Consider the following 17,970-nt stretch of genomic DNA (forward strand, 5'->3'; position numbering starts at 1 on the left):
AAAATCCCAAATATTCCAGAAACGCAAAAAAAACGAAAATACTTTTACGCCGCTGGAAGCCTCTTCCCGAGAGATCCAATCTGGGAGCCTTTTCTGGTAATCTGTCGGAGAGGGAATTGATTGCGGAGGGCATCTACATCAACTCCATTGCCCCTCCGATGATGTGTGAGTAGTTCGCCACAGACCTATGGGTCCATAGCTATTAGCTAGATGGCTTCTTCTTTCTCTTTGATCTTCAATACCATGTTCTTCATGATCTTCATGGAGATCTATCCGATGTAATACTCTTTTGCGGTGTGTTTGTCGAGATCCGATGAATTGTGAGTTCATGTTCAGATTATCCATGAATATTATTTGAGTCTCTTCTGGATTCTTATATGCATGATTTCATATATTTGCAAGTCTCTTCGAATTATTTGTTTGGTTTGGCCAACTAGATTGGTAATTCTTGCAATGGGAGAAGTGCTTAGTTTTGGGTTCAATCTTGAGGTGTTCTCACCCAGTGACAGTAGGGGTAGCGAGGCATGTATTGTGTTGTTGCCATCAAGGGTAAAAAGACGGGGTTTTCATCATATTGCTTGAGTTTATCCCTCTACATCATGTCATCTTACTTAATGCGTTACTCTGTTCTTCATGAACTTAATACTCTAGATGCATGCAGAAGTCGGTCGATGTGTGGAGTAATAGTAGTAGATGCGGAATCGTTTCGGTCTACTTGATACGGACGTGATGCCTATATGCATAATCATTGCCTTGGATTTCTTCACAATTATTTGATTTTCTATCAATTACTCGATAGTAATTTGTTCAACCACTGTATTATTTTCCTTTATGAGAGAAGCCTATAGTGAAACCTTTGGCCCATGGGGCTATTTTCCATATCATATTTTCAGATCTATAAACCAAAAATACCCAAAATACTTTGCTGCAATTTATTTACTTTAGTTTTACTTTCAGATCTATCAATATTTTATATCTATCTCTATCAGATCTCATCCTTGCAAATAACTCTGAAGGGATTGACAACACCTTTATAGCGTTGGGTGCAGGTATTTGATTATTTGTGTAGGTACTACTATTGGAGTCTCACTTGTTCCTCCTACTGGATTGATACCTTGGTTCTCAACAAACCGAGGGAATTACTTATCTACTTTGTTGCATCACCCTTTCCTCTTCAAGGGAAAACCAACGCAAACTCAAGAGGTAGAAAGAAGGATTTCTGGTGCTGTTGACGGGGAGGATACATAGCAAGATCACCAAGTACCCATCACAAACTCATCTCTTGCCTTTACTTTATTTGTCATTTTCCTCTCGTTTTCCTCTCCCCCACTTCTAAAAAGATTTTCATAAAATACCAAAAAGATATGCCTTTTTTTATTCGCCCTGACTTGTGGGGCCCCTACGGGTCCCCTAGCCCTAATTCTTGGCCCATAAAATCCCAAATATTCCAGAAACGCAAAAAAAGAGCAACGAAAATACTTTTACGTCGCTGGAAGCCTGTATTCCCGAGAGATCCAATGGGAGCCTTTTCCGGTAATCTGTCGGAGAGGGAATTGATTGCGGAGGGCATCTACATCAACTCCATTGCCCCTCCGATGATGTGTGAGTAGTTCATCACAGACCTACGGGTCCATAGCTATTAGCTAGATGGCTTCTTCTTTCTCTTTGATCTTCAATACCACGTTCTTCATGATCTTCACGGAGATCTATCCGATGTAATACTCCTTTGCGGTGTGTTTGTCGAGATCCGATGAATTGTGAGTTCATGTTCAGTTTATCCATGAATATTATTTGAGTCTCTTCTGAATTCTTATATGCATGATTTCATATATTTGCAAGTCTCTTCAAATTATTTGTTTGGTTTGGCCAACTAGATTGGTAATTCTTGCAATGGGAGAAGTGCTTAGTTTTGGGTTCAATCTTGCGATGTTCTCACCGAGTGACAGTAGGGGTAGCGAGGCATGTATTGTGTTGTTGCCATCAAGGGTAAAAAGACGGGGTTTTCATCATATTGTTTGAGTTTATCCCTCTACATCATGTCATCTTACTTAATGCGTTAGTCTGTTTTTCATGAACTTAATACTCTAGATGCAAGCAGGAGTCGGTCGATGTGTGGAGTAATAGTAGTAGATGCGGAATCGTTTCGGTCTACTTGATGAGGACGTGATGCCTATATGCATAATCGTTGCCTTGGATATCTTCATAATTATTTGATTTTCTATCAATTACTCGATAGTAATTTGTTCACCCATTGTATTATTTTCCTTTATGAGAGAAGCCTCTAGTGAAACCTATGGCCCATGGGGCTAGTTTCCATATCATATTTTCAAATCTATAAACCAAAAATACCCAAAATACTTTGGTGCGATTTATTTACTTTAGTTTTACTTTGAGATCTATCAATATTTTATATCTATCTCTATCAGATCTCATCCTTGCAAATAACTCTGAAGGGATTGACAACACCTTTATAGCGTTGGGTGCAAGTATTTGATTATTTGTGTAGGTACTACTATTGGAGTCTCACTTGTTCCTCCTACTGGATTGATACCTTGGTTCTCAACAAACCAAGGGAAATACTAATCTACTTTGCTGCATCACCCTTTCCTCTTTAAGGGAAAACCAACCCAAACTCAAGAGGTAGCAAGAAGGATTTCTAGCGCTGTTGACGGGGAGGATACATAGCAAGATCACCAAGTACCCATCACAAACTCATATCTTGCCTTTACTTTATTTGTCATTTTCCTCTCGTTTTCCTCTCCCCCACTTCTAAAAAGATTTTCATAAAATACCAAAAAGATTTGCCTTTTTTATTCGCCCTAGCTTGTGGGGCCCCTACGGGTCTCCTAGCCCTAATTCTTGGCCCATAAAATCCCAAATATTCCAGAAACACAAAAAAAAGAGCAACGAAAATACTTTTACGCCGCTGGAAGCCTCTATTCCCGAGAGATCCAATCTGGGAGCCTTTTCTGGTAATCTGTTGGAGAGGGAATTGATTGCTGAGGGCATCTACATCAACTCCATTGCCCCTCCGGTGATGTGTGAGTAGTTCACCACAGACCTACGGGTCCATAGCTATTAGCTAGATGGCTTCTTCTTTCTCTTTAATCTTCAATACCATGTTCTTCATGATCTTCATGGAGATCTATCCGATGTAACACTCTTTTGCTGTGTGTTTGTCGAGATCCCATGAATTGTGAGTTCATGTTCAGATTATCCATGAATATTATTTGAGTCTCTTCTGAATTCTTATATGCATGATTTCATATATTTTCAAGTCTCTTCGAATTATTTGTTTGGTTTGGCCAACTAGATTGGTAATTCTTGCAATGGGAGAAGTGCTTAGTTTTGGGTTCAATCTTGCGATGTTCTCACCTAGTGACAGTAGGGGTAGCAAGGCATGTATTGTGTTGTTGCCATCAAAGGTAAATAGACGGGGTTTTCATCATATTGTTTGAGTTTATCCCTCTACATCATGTCATCTTACTTAATGTGTTACTATGTTCTTCATGAACTTAATACTCTAGATGCATGCAGGAGTCGGTCGATGTGTGGAGTAATAGTAGTAGATGCGGAATCGTTTCGGTCTACTTGACACGTACGTGATGCCTATATGCATAATCATTGCCTTGGATATCTTCATAATTATTTGCTTTTCTATCAATTACTCGATAGTAATTTGTTCACCCACTGTATTATTTTCCTTTATGAGATAAGCCTCTAGTGAAACCTATGGCCCATGGGGCTATTTTCCATATCATATTTTCAGATCTATAAACCAAAAATACCCAAAATACTTTGCTACAATTTATTTACTTTAGTTTTACTTTGAGGTCTATCAATATTTTATATCTATCTCTATCAGATCTCATCCTTGCAAATAACTCTGAAGGGATTGACAACACCTTTATTGCATTGGGTGCAGGTATTTGATTATTTGTGTAGGTACTACTATTGGAGTCTCGTTTGTTCCTACTACTGGATTGATACCTTGGTTCTCAACAAACCAAGGGAAATACTTATCTACTTTGCTGCATCACCCTTTCCTCTTCAAGGGAAAACCAACGCTAACTCAAGAGGTAGCAAGAAGGATTTCTGGCGCTGTTGACGGGGAGGATACATAGCAAGATCACCAAGTACCCATCACAAACTCATCTCTTGCCTTTACTTTATTTGTCATTTTCCTCTCCCCCACTTCTAAAAAGATTTTCATAAAATACCAAAAAGATTTGCCTTTTTTTATTCGCCCTTTTTCCGTTCGTCTTTTTGTTTGCTTGCACTATTGGAAAACAGTTATTTGCCATCTGCTGCTTCTTTGCCGTCTGCTCGCTGATGGCAAAGACCCTCTTTGCCATCAGCTAGTGGAAACCAAACGGCAAAGGGCAGGCTGATGCCAAAGGTACTATTTGCCATCAGCCAGCTCTTTGCCGTCTACCAGCTCACGGCAAAGAGCATGCAGGCACACGGCAAAGAGCATGGGCGGCCCACCCCGCAGCCCCTCTCTCCCCCCTAACAACCACTTTCTTTGCCGTCTGCCTGCCTGCTCTTTACCATCGGGAGGTGGACGGCAAAGACAGTGCCCCCCTAACGGTCGTTAGCCCCACCCCCATGCGCTTCTCTCTCCCCCTAACGGCCACCCCGACTCCCCTCTCTCTCACCCCCGACACCACTACCGCCGCCGCGCCCTCCTCCAGCCTCCCTGCGCCACTCTGCGCCCTCCTTCCCCGGCCGCCCTACGCCCTCCTCCTTCCCGGGCCGCCCTATGCCCTCCTCCTCCCTGGCCGCCCTGCGCCCTCCTCCTCCCCGGCCTCCCTGGACCCTCTCTACCGCCTCCCTGCGCCCCCTCCTCCACCCCGGCCGCCCTACACCCTCCTCCACCGCCGCCCTACGCCCCCTCCTCCTCCCCGGCCGCCCTGCACCCTCCTCCACCCCGCCCTGCGCCCTCTCCTCCACCCCAACACCGGCCTCCCTGCACCCTGCCCCACCGCCGCCGCCGCCGATGCCACCCCCACCCTAGCGCCCCACCCCACCGCCGCCGCCCTCCTCGCGCCCCTCACCGTCCCCTCCTCCCCCTGCTACCCTCCTCCCTCTGCGGCCTCTCCTCCTCCCCCTGCGGCCTCTCCTCCCCCTGCGGCCCTCCTCCCCCTGCGGCCCTCCTCCCCCCGGTTAGTTTTCTTTCTTCTTTTTTTAATAGTTTTTGTTTAATTAGTCATATGTTTTACCGAGGTTTTGGCTTAGTTTTAGTTTAGTTTAGGTTCAGTTTTAGTTTAGGTTTAGTTAGGTTAGTTTCCTGTTTAATAAAGGAGAAAAAGAGAAGAAGAAGAAGGAGAAAGGAGAAGAAGAAGAAGGAGAAAGGAGAAGAAGAAGAAGGAGAAAGGAGAAGAAGAAGGAGGAGAAAGGAGAAGAAAAAAATAAGAAGAAGAAGGAAAAGAAGAAGAAGGAAAAGGAAGGGAAGGAGAAGAAGAAGAAGAAAAATAGGAGAGGAAGAGAAGAATAAGAGGAAAAAAGAAAATAATAATAATAATAAGAAGAACCTTGGTTAGCTCATGAATATTATATACTTAGCTTGTTTTCCTCTGAAATGGGATAATTAGCCCATTTAGCTCCAAAAAGACATAATTAGATAATTTAGCTCCAACAAGAGGAGAAGAAATAGGAAAAATGAAAAGAAAGAAGAAGAAGAAGAAGAAGAGAAGAAGGAGAAGGAGGAGGAGGAGGAGGAGGAGAAGGAGAAGGAGAAGGCCAAGGACCTTATAGTCCTTCTCCTCTTCCTCCTTCTCCTCCTTCTCCTCCTTCTTCTTGATTTCTTCTTATTCTCATCCTCCTCCTCTTCCTTCTCCTATTTCATATTATCCTTGCTTTAATTTCCCCAACATTGACATAATTAGCCCATTTAGCTCCAAAATACCATAATAAGCTCAAAATGGCATAAGAACCTTGGTTAGCTCATGAATATTATATACTTAGCTTGTTTTCCTCTAAAATGGGATAATTAGCCCATTTAGCTCCAAAAAGACATAATTAGGTAATTTAGCTCCAACAAGAGGAGAAGAGGGGAAGAAATAGGAAAATGAAAAGAAAGAAGAAGAAGAAGAAGAAGAGAAGGAGAAGGAGGAGGAGGAGGAGGAGGAGAAGGCCAAGGACCTTCTAGTCCTTCTCCTCCTCGTCCTTCTCCTGCTTCTCCTCTTTCTTCTCCTCTTTCATATTATCCTTGCTTTAATTTCCCCAACAATGACATAATTAGCCCATTTAGCTCCAAAATACCATAATAAGCTCAAAATGGCATAAGAACCTTGGTTAGCTCATGAATATTATATTCTTAGCTTGTTTTCCTCTAAAATGGGATAATTAGCCCATATAGCTCCAAAAAGACATAATTAGGTAATTTATCTCCAACAAGAGGAGAAGAGGAGAATAAATAGGAAAAATGAAAAGAAACAAAGAAGAAGAAGAAGAGAAGAAGAGAAGAAAAATACCTTCTCCTTCTTCTCCTCCTCCTCCTCCTTCTCCTCCTTCATTTTGATTTTTTCTTCTTCTCCTCCTCCTCCTCTTTCTTCTCCTCTTTCATATTATCCTTGCTTTAATTTCCCCAACAATGACATAATTGGCCCATTTAGCTCCAAAATGCCATAATAACCTCAAAATGGCATAAGAACCTTGGTTAGCTCATGAATATCATATACTTAGCTTGTTTTCCTCTAATATGACATAATTGGAATATTTGTGTTGATAGGGTGGATTTACATGTGATAGTTGTCTCGTCGCTGTGAGATCTGCTGTGCGAAGACCTGCCCGTGCGTTGTACGAGCTCGGCCCCTGCATTCGTGGGTCAGTACAAATTTCATCTCCTCCCCGCCCCTTCATTTACTGTGGCTCGGTTTCCGGATGAAACTTTCTAGATTTAGGTAATTCAATTAATTTATCAGTATGCGTGACCAGTATGCGTCTCCCGTTCGAAAGGGCGACATCTATAAATATGCAGGTCTTTGCATATTTATAACCGCCATCCTTTCGAATTGTCCAACATTATCCATGGACAGCCCGAGTATGTGTAGATTGGGTTCGTTTTCCCATATGCTGTGCTCTGGATCCGATGCGGAATTTCGTCAGTGCCTCCCTGTTGTTCTCCGGATGCACATCCTCTCTGTTTATTGCGGAGACGTGTATCAGGAGAACAGCGGGGAGGTGCTGCCAAAATTTCGCGTTGGATCCGGAGCAGAGCATGGGAAAACGAACCCAATCTACACATACTTGGGTGGGATTAGGACCTATCTTTACCTATTAGCGTGCAGGTTGCCTGGACCTAATAAAAATGGCGAACCTGATTAACCTATGAATATAAATGCTAAATTATATATAAATATATTTCTTCTGTCTTTAGTAGCTACGCAAGATGAGTGATCGTACGTGGATGTATACCGGTCACCCTAGTTAGAAAGAGATGACGAAAGAATGGTTTGTAAAAACAAAGGAATTTGTGAAAGCCGCATTCGCAAATGGCCAGGAAAGAAACTATTGCCCCTGTCCTGGATGTGACAACTATAAAAAGACGATAGAGGCTGTAATGATTAAGCACCTGCAGAGGAGGGGTTTTAAGCCTAATTATATGGTGTGGACATTTCATGGTGAGTCTATACAACGCACAAGACCTGAGGTGGTCCGTCGTCGCACGGACGAGCATGGTACCGGGATTGAAGACATGGTGCAAGACTTTGATGATGCTCGCGATTCGGAAGATGAGATGGAGGAATCTGCAAAGGCCTTTTATGAAATGTTGGAGTCTTCAAAACGTCCTCTCCATGAGCACACTGAGCTCTGTCAGCTGGATGCAATTGCACAAGTAATGGCTCTGAAGGCTCAGTTCAACTTGGGAAGAGAATGCTACGACGCGATAATGACACTATTTGGACGTTTCCTACCCAAAGGCCATGTCATGCCTGCAAACCTGTACCAGTCGGACAAAATACTTCGTGTACTTAAGATGCCCTATGATAAGATAGATGCATGTGAGAAAGGATGTGTCTTATTTAGGAAGGAGTATGCACACTTGGACTATTGTCCCAATTGAGAGTCTTGCAGGTATCTTGTGGTAGACAACGGTATGGGTGAGAAGAGGCAGACCAAAATCGCAGTTAGTGTTCTTCGGTATATGCCAATCGTACCAAGACTTCAACGTCTTTTCATGGTCGAAGAGACAGCCAGACAGATGACATGGCACAAATTGGGCAAAAGAACCGAACTAGATGCGGATGGGAATAAGATGATGGTACACACATCGGATGGGGAAGCATGGAAACATTTCGATGGATTGCATCAGGATAAAGCGGCAGATCCAAGGAATCCTCGAGTCTGCGCCGCCACGGATGGTTTTAGTCCCTTCGGCATGACGGCAACCCAATACAGTTGTTGGTCTGTATTTGTCATTCCACTCAATCTCCCTCCCGGGCAGATTATGCAAAGAAAGAACATATTTCTGACGTTGATAATTCCAGGGAAGAATATGAATGTGCACCTGCAACCGCTTAAGGATGAATTGGAAGAAGCTTGTGATAATGGGGTCAAGACATATGATGCCGCTAGAAAAGAAAACTTCAAAATGCATGTGTGGTACATGTACTCTATGCATGACTTGCCAGCGTATGCGCTATTCTCTGGATGGTGTGTGCATGGAAGGTTCTCGTGCCCCCAATGCAAGGCAGCTCTTCAGTTTCATTGGTTGCAGGAGGGTTGGAACTATTCTTGCTTTGACTTGCATAGACAGTTCCTGGATCCTGGCCATCGGTTCAGAAAAGGCAAGAAGAACTTTACGAAAGGTAAAGTTGTCAAAAAATTGGCACCACCTGCGTTCACAGGCCAACAGATCCTGGATCAGTTAAACGCCCTCGAGCCTGATCCAGAGCGTCCAGGGTATTTCAAGGGGTATAATTCAAAACACGCCTGGACTCACAAGCCATGCTTCTGGGATCTGCCTTACTTCAAAGACCTCCTTCTTCCACACAATATCGACATGATGCACACTGAAAAGAATATCGGAGAGGCTATTTTTGGTACATTGTTTGACATAGATGGGAAGACAAAGGATAATAATAAGGCTAGATTCGATCAAGAGACACTATGTCATAGACCATTACAAAACATGCGAGAAGGCAAAGGAAAGCAGAAGTGGTCGAAGCCAAAGGCCTGGTTCAATCTTGGAAGGCCAGCTATGAGGGAAATTATCTTGTGGGTCAAAATGCACTTGATGTTCCCCGATGGGTATGCAGCGAATCTAAAGAGGGGAGCGAGTCTTGAAAAATTAAAAATCTTTGGTCTCAAGAGTCATGATTGGCACATATGGCTAGAGCGGGTAATGCCGGTGATGTTACGTGGCTTTATTCCTGAGGATGAATGGCTAGTACTGGCGGAGCTGAGCTATTTCTTCCGTGTTCTTTGTGCGAAAGAATTGTCGCCTGGCGTGGTAGACGACATGGAGGAGTTTGCACCGGAGTTGTTGTGCAAGTTAGAGAAGATCTTTCCACCGGGCTTCTTTAATCCAATGGAGCATTTGATTTTACATCTACCTACCGAGGCAAGATTGGGTGGGACCGTGCAAGATCGTTGGTGCTATGCAACTGAGAGGATGCAGAAGACCCTTCGAGCTAAATGTAAAAATAAGCGTAGAATTGAAGCATCGATGGCTAAGGCATTCATTACTGAAGAGGTGGCAAACTTTGTGACAGCACACTACGAAGCCAAAAATCATCATTTGCATAATCCGAAGCCTCGGCACAATGATGCAGACCCTAAAAAAGGTGGGTCCAACCTCAGCCTATTCAAAGGGAAGCTCGCACCAGCCGGTGCTTCAAAACCAATAACGTTGGATGTCGAAGAATGGCGGAACATTTCGTTGTATATCTTCAACAACCTAACAGAAGTGCGGCCGTACATCAAGTGAGTTCTCGACACATTTTCCCGTAACTTCTAATTCATTTGAACTGCTCTTATTCCCGGATATTTGAAACAGCCGTTACGTCGTCAAATTCTCGGATGGAGCGGTGATCGAAAATGATTCCGTCGAAGAGTATGAGCTTCTGTCAAAGACAGGAGGCGGCTATCCCGGTTTCATCTCTTGGTTCAAACAAATGGTAATTATCAATAATGGACCATTTCATTCTTGGTCTAAGTTGCGGCTAATGCAACACCTGTTTCGTATTAAACTTGTAGGCTAATTCAGAGTCTATGGACGCCGAATTAAGACAAGTCGCTAATGGTTTTGACTATAAGGTCCGTTCATTTGAGAAATACAACATCAACGGGTATCTCTTTCGTACCTTTGGCAAAGAGCTATCTATGCCCGACCAGAAATCTACAAATTGTGGTGTCTCTGCTATCGGCGAAGGTGTTATCGAGTATTATGGAAGAGTTGAAGCAATTTATGAACTTCAATTCTATGGTGAAAACCCACCGAACGTCGTAGTCTTCAAATGTTATTGGTTCCAGCCGAAAAAGACTAGAAGGACTCATGAACATATAGGACCAGTCGAAATCAATCCAAACACCCATTTAGATGTTCCCGATGTCTATATTACGGCTCAACACGCGACCCAAGTTTTCTATCTACCGTGGGCATGCCAAACGGATAAGAATCTAGAAGGTTGGTATGTTGTTTATGAAGTGCCGCCACATGTTAGACCACCTCTCCCAAATGAACATGATTATGAACCTCACATTAACCCAGACACATATGATGGAGAATTCTTCCAAGAAACACGTCTTTCCAAGAAATGTTTCAAGAACCGCCGTGCTTCACCCAAGAACATGGAAGTAGACAGCGACAATGAATCCGACTCCAGCCCTGAGCCGGAACCAGAAGACCTGGAACTCGTAGAGGTTACTGATGCAGATGACCTGTCAATGCTTCAACGATTAAAGGAAGGCCTTTCACAACTTCACGCCGTTGAACCCGACGAGCACGTCATTCATGAAGACATGCGTGATAGTGATGATGATGATGCATTTATTGATGATGATTGTTATTTTGTAAGATTCACAACTTAAATTATATATATTTTAATCTTTATTATTCATGTCAGTTATTCAATTTTTTTATGTTGTACTAATTTATTTTAATCTTTATCATGGCAGGTCACCAAGTGTGGAAAGATGGTGGGCGCTGGTCCAGATCGCTCAACGGGTTCTTCCCAGGCGCCCCGCACGAGGGGTGGTACTTCCCTTCCACCCCTATCTCTCCGTAGAGCCTTGGCAGACAGTCTGTCGACACCACCCGTGGGTTCTTCTTCGTCGACGGCATTGCCCACTAGGAGAGGTGCTGGTAGGGTAGGGAAGAAGGGGAAGGGTATAGGAAGAGGTGGTGGCCGCAGAAGATCCAGGAGGACTGTTGAGCCGTCCTCGCCACCACCACCAGCTCATTCACCCGAGCATAGGACTAGTATGGTCGACCCGTTTGCGGAGGAGGCTACGGGGACTCCGTTCCAGGAGCCTGTTGTTGACGGGCATTCGTCCCATGAGACTCCGGTCAAGGAGCAGCCTCGGGTCGAGGTGCATTCGGCCCAGGAGCAGCCGGAGGAGACTACGGTTCCGGAGGCTTCACCCGACGTGGAGAGGCCCGGATGGGAGACCTGGCCAGATCGTACCGAGTTGCCGGATTGGACCCAGGGTCCGGGTGGCTCAGGGGGCGGGGATGGCGGGGATGAGCTTACGGATAGTGAGGGCGATGTGCAGGTGGACGGGGCCACCGTGTACAAGCATGGTAGTACACGTCTCCCGGTCGCGTCGGCTACCCGCGAGCAGAGGCCGGTGATTAAACCTGAAGAGATAGGTAAGTAAATTTACTCTTTTTTTAGCTTTTTCCTTCAAGTTTGTTCAAATATCTAATGCGTTGACCTTATCATACTGCAGGGGATGGGTACAGCCTCTTGGAGTCCGCAGGCCGAACTCCGTCCTTGGTGTGCTTTGCCGGACAAATTTCCCGGGGTTTGACACGTTGCCTGGTGAGGGTCAGGTTCCTACACTAGGATTTTCCTAGGAGCACTACCAGGCTGCGCAGGCCCCGCCGGAGGAGATTATAGATGGTGTCTTGTGCCACACGAGGGCCGAGATGGTGATCAAGAGCTTTTGGGTAAATTATCCTTTTACAGAATCTATAATTAACAGTATAGCTAATTATTGTACTAATCGGTGTTTTCACGTTTGATTACAGACCTTCTATAGGTGTGAGGATGGATATGAGGAGGAGGCGGCCAGGGTTCTCGAGGCCGAGTGTAGGCGGTTACTATAGAACTTGCGCCACGAGGCTCAGCGGCATGCTATTCGAGATTACTACGCCACGCGTGGTATTAAGAAGCAGGAGAAGGATTGCAGCGGAAAGTTTCTGAAGAAGGAGCAATACATGAAGGTAATTACCTATTCTTAAGTCCTTCTACGTAGTTTTCTTGATTTCATTCATAGGCGTAGCGCTGAAAATTCTTTCTAATAACTTATAGGTGCCCCCGAGATGGTGTGCAGATAAGATGGATTGTTGGGAGGCGTTGGTTGATGAGTGGTGCACAGGCAGCTGGCGAGCCGTCCACGAGAATGCGAAGGATCGGCGTAGCCAAATGGTTGGTGTGCCACATCATCAAGGCAGCGCCAACTTACTTCAGTTTGGACGAAACTGGGTATGTGATTTGCTTCATGATTCATGCAATTCATTCTTGATGCTAATATTTTGTTCCTCTCTTTTAGGCGCATCACAATATGACAGAGATGCCACACTTGTACGACCTTTATGGCATGACCCATACTGCCTCGTACAAGAAGGCGAAGGCATTCTCTGAGTCTGACCTGGATGATCCCAATAACTTCACCAACATATCATCCCACCAGAAGCTCGTGGCATACAGGGACGCGGGGAAGGCTACGAAAGGGGATGACTTTAACCCTAGCCAGGAACCTTTGGATCCAGAGCTGGTGATGATATCTGGTGGCGGGAGGCCCCATGGCTCGATAGCCATTGGAGATCGGATAATACGTTGTCCACTCACTCTTCCGGAGATCAAGGCGCGCCAGTCGAGCAGCTGTCCTGAGATAACGCGTCGTCCACGGCCAGTCGAACTTGCCATCGAGGTTAGTTGTACGGACTAAGAACACTTTCATCCATTTCATTATGTGTGTCACCATAGATCATTACTGTGGTAACGAGGAATGGTGTTTCAGGCTGCTCTTCAGAAAGAGAGAGCGGCAAACCAGGCTTCTCTTGAGAAAGAGAGATTGGCAAGCCAGGCTGCTCTTCAGGATGCTCTTGATGAGAGGGACCAGACCACGGCACGATTGATTGAGGAGGAGAGGGCCCGGAATGAGGCGGGTCAATGGGCCCTGTACGAGCTTTTTGTGGTATGTTTTTTTTCACATTAGCCAAATCATGTGTGTAATGTCTGTTTCATTACTAACTAATACGACCCACTCTTCAGGGTCTGTGCGAGAAGAGTGGTCAGGTCCCTCCGCCGATGCCCGTCTTCTCTTTGATTGGCACGGTGAGTTTCATTCTAAACTAGTATTAATAATTGAGTGTCATCATGCTAACTGAGACATTGCAAAATATCTTTTCTGTAGAATAACTCCAGAGCGGCATCGCACGACCCTTCTCTAGGGCAACCGTCTCCAAACGAAGCCGCCGCGAGCAACCGTGGTGTTTATCCTCCTTGATGACCACTACGGTAAGTTTCTCTTCTCCTCTTTCATATTATCCTTGCTTTAATTTCCCCAAAAAGACATAATTAGCCCATTTAGCTCCAAAATGCCATAATAACCTCAAAATGGCATAAGAACCTTGGTTAGCTCATGAATATTATATACTTAGTTTGTTTTCCTCTAAAATGAGATAATTATCCCATTTAGCTCCAAAAAGACATAATTAGGTAATTTAGCTCCAAGAAGACGAGAAGAAATAGGAAAAATGAAAAGAAAGAAGAAGAAGAAGAAGAGAAGAAGGAGAAGGAGGAGAAGGAGGAGGAGGAGGAGGAGAAGGAGGAGAAGGCCAAGGACCTTCTAGTCCTTCTCCTCCTCCTCCTCCTCCTCCTTCTTCTTGATTTATTCTTCTTCTCCTCCTCCTCCTCTTTCTTCTCCTCTTTCATATTATCCTTGCTTTAATTTCCCCAACAATGACATAATTAGCCCATTTAGCTCCAAAATGCCATAATAAGCTCAAAATGGCATAAGAACCTTGGTTAGCTCAAGAATATTATATACTTAGCTTGTTTTCCTCTAAAATGGTATAATTAGCCCATTTAGCTCCAAAAAGACATAGTTAGGTAATTTAGCTCCAACAAGAGGAGAAGAGGAGAATAAATAGGAAAAATGAAAAAAAGAAAGAAAGAAGAAGAAGAAGAAGAAGAAGAAGAAGAAGAATAGAAGAAGGAGAAGGAGGAGGAGGAGGAGGAGAAGGCCAGGGACCTTCTAGTCCTTCTCCTCCTCCTCCTTCTCTTCCTTCTTGATTTCTTCTTCTTCTCCTCCTCCTCCTCTTTCTTCTTCTCTTTCATATTATCCTTGCTTTAATTTCCCCAACAATGACATAATTAGCCCATTTAGCTCCAAAATACCATAATAAGCTCAAAATGGCATAAGAACCTTGGTTAGCTCATGAATATTATATACTTAGCTTGTTTTCCTCTAAAATGGGATAATTAGCCCATTTAGCTCCAAAAAGACATAATTAGGTAATTTAGCTCCAACAAGAGGAGAAGAGGAGAATAAATAGGAAAATTGAAAAGAAAGAAGAAGAAGAAGAGAAGAAGGAGAAGGAGGAGGAGGAGGAGAAGGAGAAGGCCAAGGACCTTCTAGTCCTTCTCCTCCTCGTCCTTCTCCTCCTTCTTCTTGATCTCTTCTTCTTCTTCTCCTCCTCCTCTTTCTTATCCTCTTTCATATTATCCTTGCTTTAATTTCCCCAACAATGACATAATTAGCCCATTTAGCTCCAAAATACCATAATAAGCTCAAAATGGCATAAGAACCTTGGTTAGCTCATGAATATTATATACTTAGCTTGTTTTCCTCTAAAATGGGATAATTAGCCCATTTAGCTCCAAAAAGACATAACTAGGTAATTTAGCTCCAACAAGAGGAGAAGAGGAGAAGAAATAGGAAAAATGAAAAGAAAGAAGAAGAAGAAGAAGGAGAAGGAGGAGGAGGAGGAGGAGGAGGAGAAGGCCAAGGACCTTGTAGTCCTTGTCCTCCTCCTTCTCCTCCTTCTTCTTGATTTCTTGTTCTTCTCCTCCTACTCCTCTTTCTTCTCCTCTTTCATATTATCCTTGCGTTAATTTCCCCAAAAATGACATAATTAGCCCATTTAGCTCCAAATTACCATAATAAGCTCAAAATGGCATAAGAACCTTGGTTAGCTAATGAATATTATATACTTAGCTTGTTTTCCTATGAAATGGGATAATTAGCCCATTTAGCTCCAAAAAGACATAATTAGGTAATTTAGCTCCAACAAGAGGAGAAAAGGAGAAGAAATAGGAAAAATTAAAAGAAAGAAAGAAGAAGAAGAAGAAGAGAAGGAGAAGGAGGAGGAGGAGGAGAAGGAGAAGGCCAAGGACCTTCTAGTCCTTCTCCTCCTTCTTCTTGATTTATTCTTCTCCTCCTCGTCCTCTTTCTTCTCCTCTTTCATATTATCCTTCCTTTAATTTCCCCAAAAATGACATAATTAGCCAATTTAGCTCCAAAATACCATAATAAGCTCAAAATGGCATAAGAACCTTGGTTAGCTCATGAATATTATATACTTAGCTTGTTTTCCTCTAAAACGGATAATTAGCCCATTTAGCTCCAAAAAGACATAATTAGGTAATTTAGCTCCAACAAGAGGAGAAGGGGAGAAGAAATAGGAAAAATGAAAAGAAAGAAGAAGAAGAAGAATAAGAAGAAGAAGAAGAGAAGAAGGAGAAGGAGGAGGAGGAGAAGGAGAAGGCCAAGGACCTTCTAGTCCTTCTCCTCCTCCTCCTTCTCCTCCTTCTCCTCCTCCTTCTTGATTTCTTCTTCTTCTTCTCCTCCTCCTCTTTATTCTCCTCTTTCATATTATCCTTGCTTTAATTTCCCCAACAATGACATAATTAGCCCATTTAGCTCCAAAATACCATAATAAGCTCAAAATGACATAAGAACCTTGGTTAGCTCAAGAATATTATATACTTAGCTTGTTTTCCTCTAAAATGGGATAATTAACCCATTTAGCTCCAAAAAGACATAATTAGGTAATTTAGGTACAACAAGAGGAGAATAGGAGAAGAAATAGGAAAAATGAAAAGAAAGAAGAAGAAGAAGAAGAAGAAGAAGAGAAGAAGGAGAAGGAGGAGGAGGAGGAGAAGGAGAAGGCCAAGGACCTTCTAGTCCTTCTACTCCTCCTCCTTCTCCTCCTTCTTCTTGATTTCTTCTTCTTCTCCTCCTCCACCTCTTTCTTCTCCTCTTTCATATTATCCTTGCTTTAATTTCCCCAACAATGACATAATTATCCCATTTAGCTCCAAAAAACCATAATAAGCTCAAAATGGCATAAGAACCTTGGTTAGCTCATGAATATTATATACTAAGCTTGTTTTCCTCTAAAATGGGATAATTAGCCCATTTAGCTCCAAAAAGACATAATTAGGTAATTTATCTCCAACAAGAGGAGAAGAGGAGAAGAAATAGGAAAAATGAAAAGAAAGAAGAAGAAGAAGAGAAGAAGGAGAAGGAGGAGGAGGAGGAGAAGGAGAAGGCCAAGGACCTTCTAGTCCTTCTCCTCCTCCTCCTTCTCCTCCTTCTTCTTGATCTCTTCTTCTTCTTCTCCTCCTCCTCTTTCTTCTCCTCTTTCATATTATCCTTGCTTTAATTTCCCCAACAATGACATAATTAGCCCATTTAGCTCCAAAAAACCATAATAAGCTCAAAATGGCATAAGAACCTTGGTTAGCTCATGAATATTATATACTTAGCTTGTTTTCCTCTAAAATGGGATAATTAGCCCATTTAGCTCCAAAAAGACATAATTAGGTAATTTAGCTCCAACAAGAAGAGAAGAGGAGAAGAAATAGGAAAAATGAAAAGAAAGAAGAAGAAGAAGAAGAAGAGAAGAAGGAGAAGGAGGAGGAGGAGGAGGAGGAGAAGGCCAAGGACCTTCTAGTCCTTGTCCTCCTCCTTCTCCTCGTTCTTCTTGATTTCTTGTTCTTCTCCTCCTGCTCCTCTTTCTTCTCCTCTTTCATATTATCCTTGCTTTAATTTCCCCAACAATGACATAATTAGCCCATTTAACTCCAAATTACCATAATAACCTCAAAATGGCATAAGAACCTTGGTTAGCTAATGAATATTATATACTTAGCTTGTTTTCCTATGAAATGGGATAATTAGCCCATTTAGCTCCAAAAAGACATAATTAGGTAATTTAGCTCCAACAAGAGGAGAAAAGGAGAAGAAATAGGAAAAATTAAAAGAAAGAAGAAGAAGAAGAAGAAGAGAAGGAGAAGGAGGAGGAGGAGGAGGAGAAGGAGAAGGCCAAGGACCTTCTAGTCCTTCTCCTCCTTCTTCTTGATTTCTTCTTCTCCTCCTCCTCCTCTTTCTTTTCCTATTTCATATTATCCTTGCTTTAATTTCCCCAACAATGACATAATTAGCCCATTTAGCTCCAAAATACCATAATAATCTCAAAATGGCATAAGAACCTTGGTTAGCTCATGAATATTATATACTTAGCTTGTTTTCCTCTAAAATGGAATAATTAGCCCATTTAGCTCCAAAAAGACATAATTAGGTAATTTAGCTCCAACAAGAGGAGAAGGGGAGAAGAAATAGGAAAAATGAAAAGAAAGAAGAAGAAGAAGAATAAGAAGAAGAAGAAGAGAAGAATGAGACGGAGGAGGAGGAGAAGGAGAAGGCCAAGGACCTTCTAGTCCTTCTCCTCCTCCTCCTTCTCCTCCTTCTCCTCCTCCTTCTTGATTTCTTCTTCTTCTTCTCCTC

This window comes from Hordeum vulgare, chromosome 6H (genome assembly GCF_904849725.1).
Source record: "Hordeum vulgare subsp. vulgare chromosome 6H, MorexV3_pseudomolecules_assembly, whole genome shotgun sequence".
NCBI lineage: Eukaryota > Viridiplantae > Streptophyta > Magnoliopsida > Poales > Poaceae > Hordeum > Hordeum vulgare.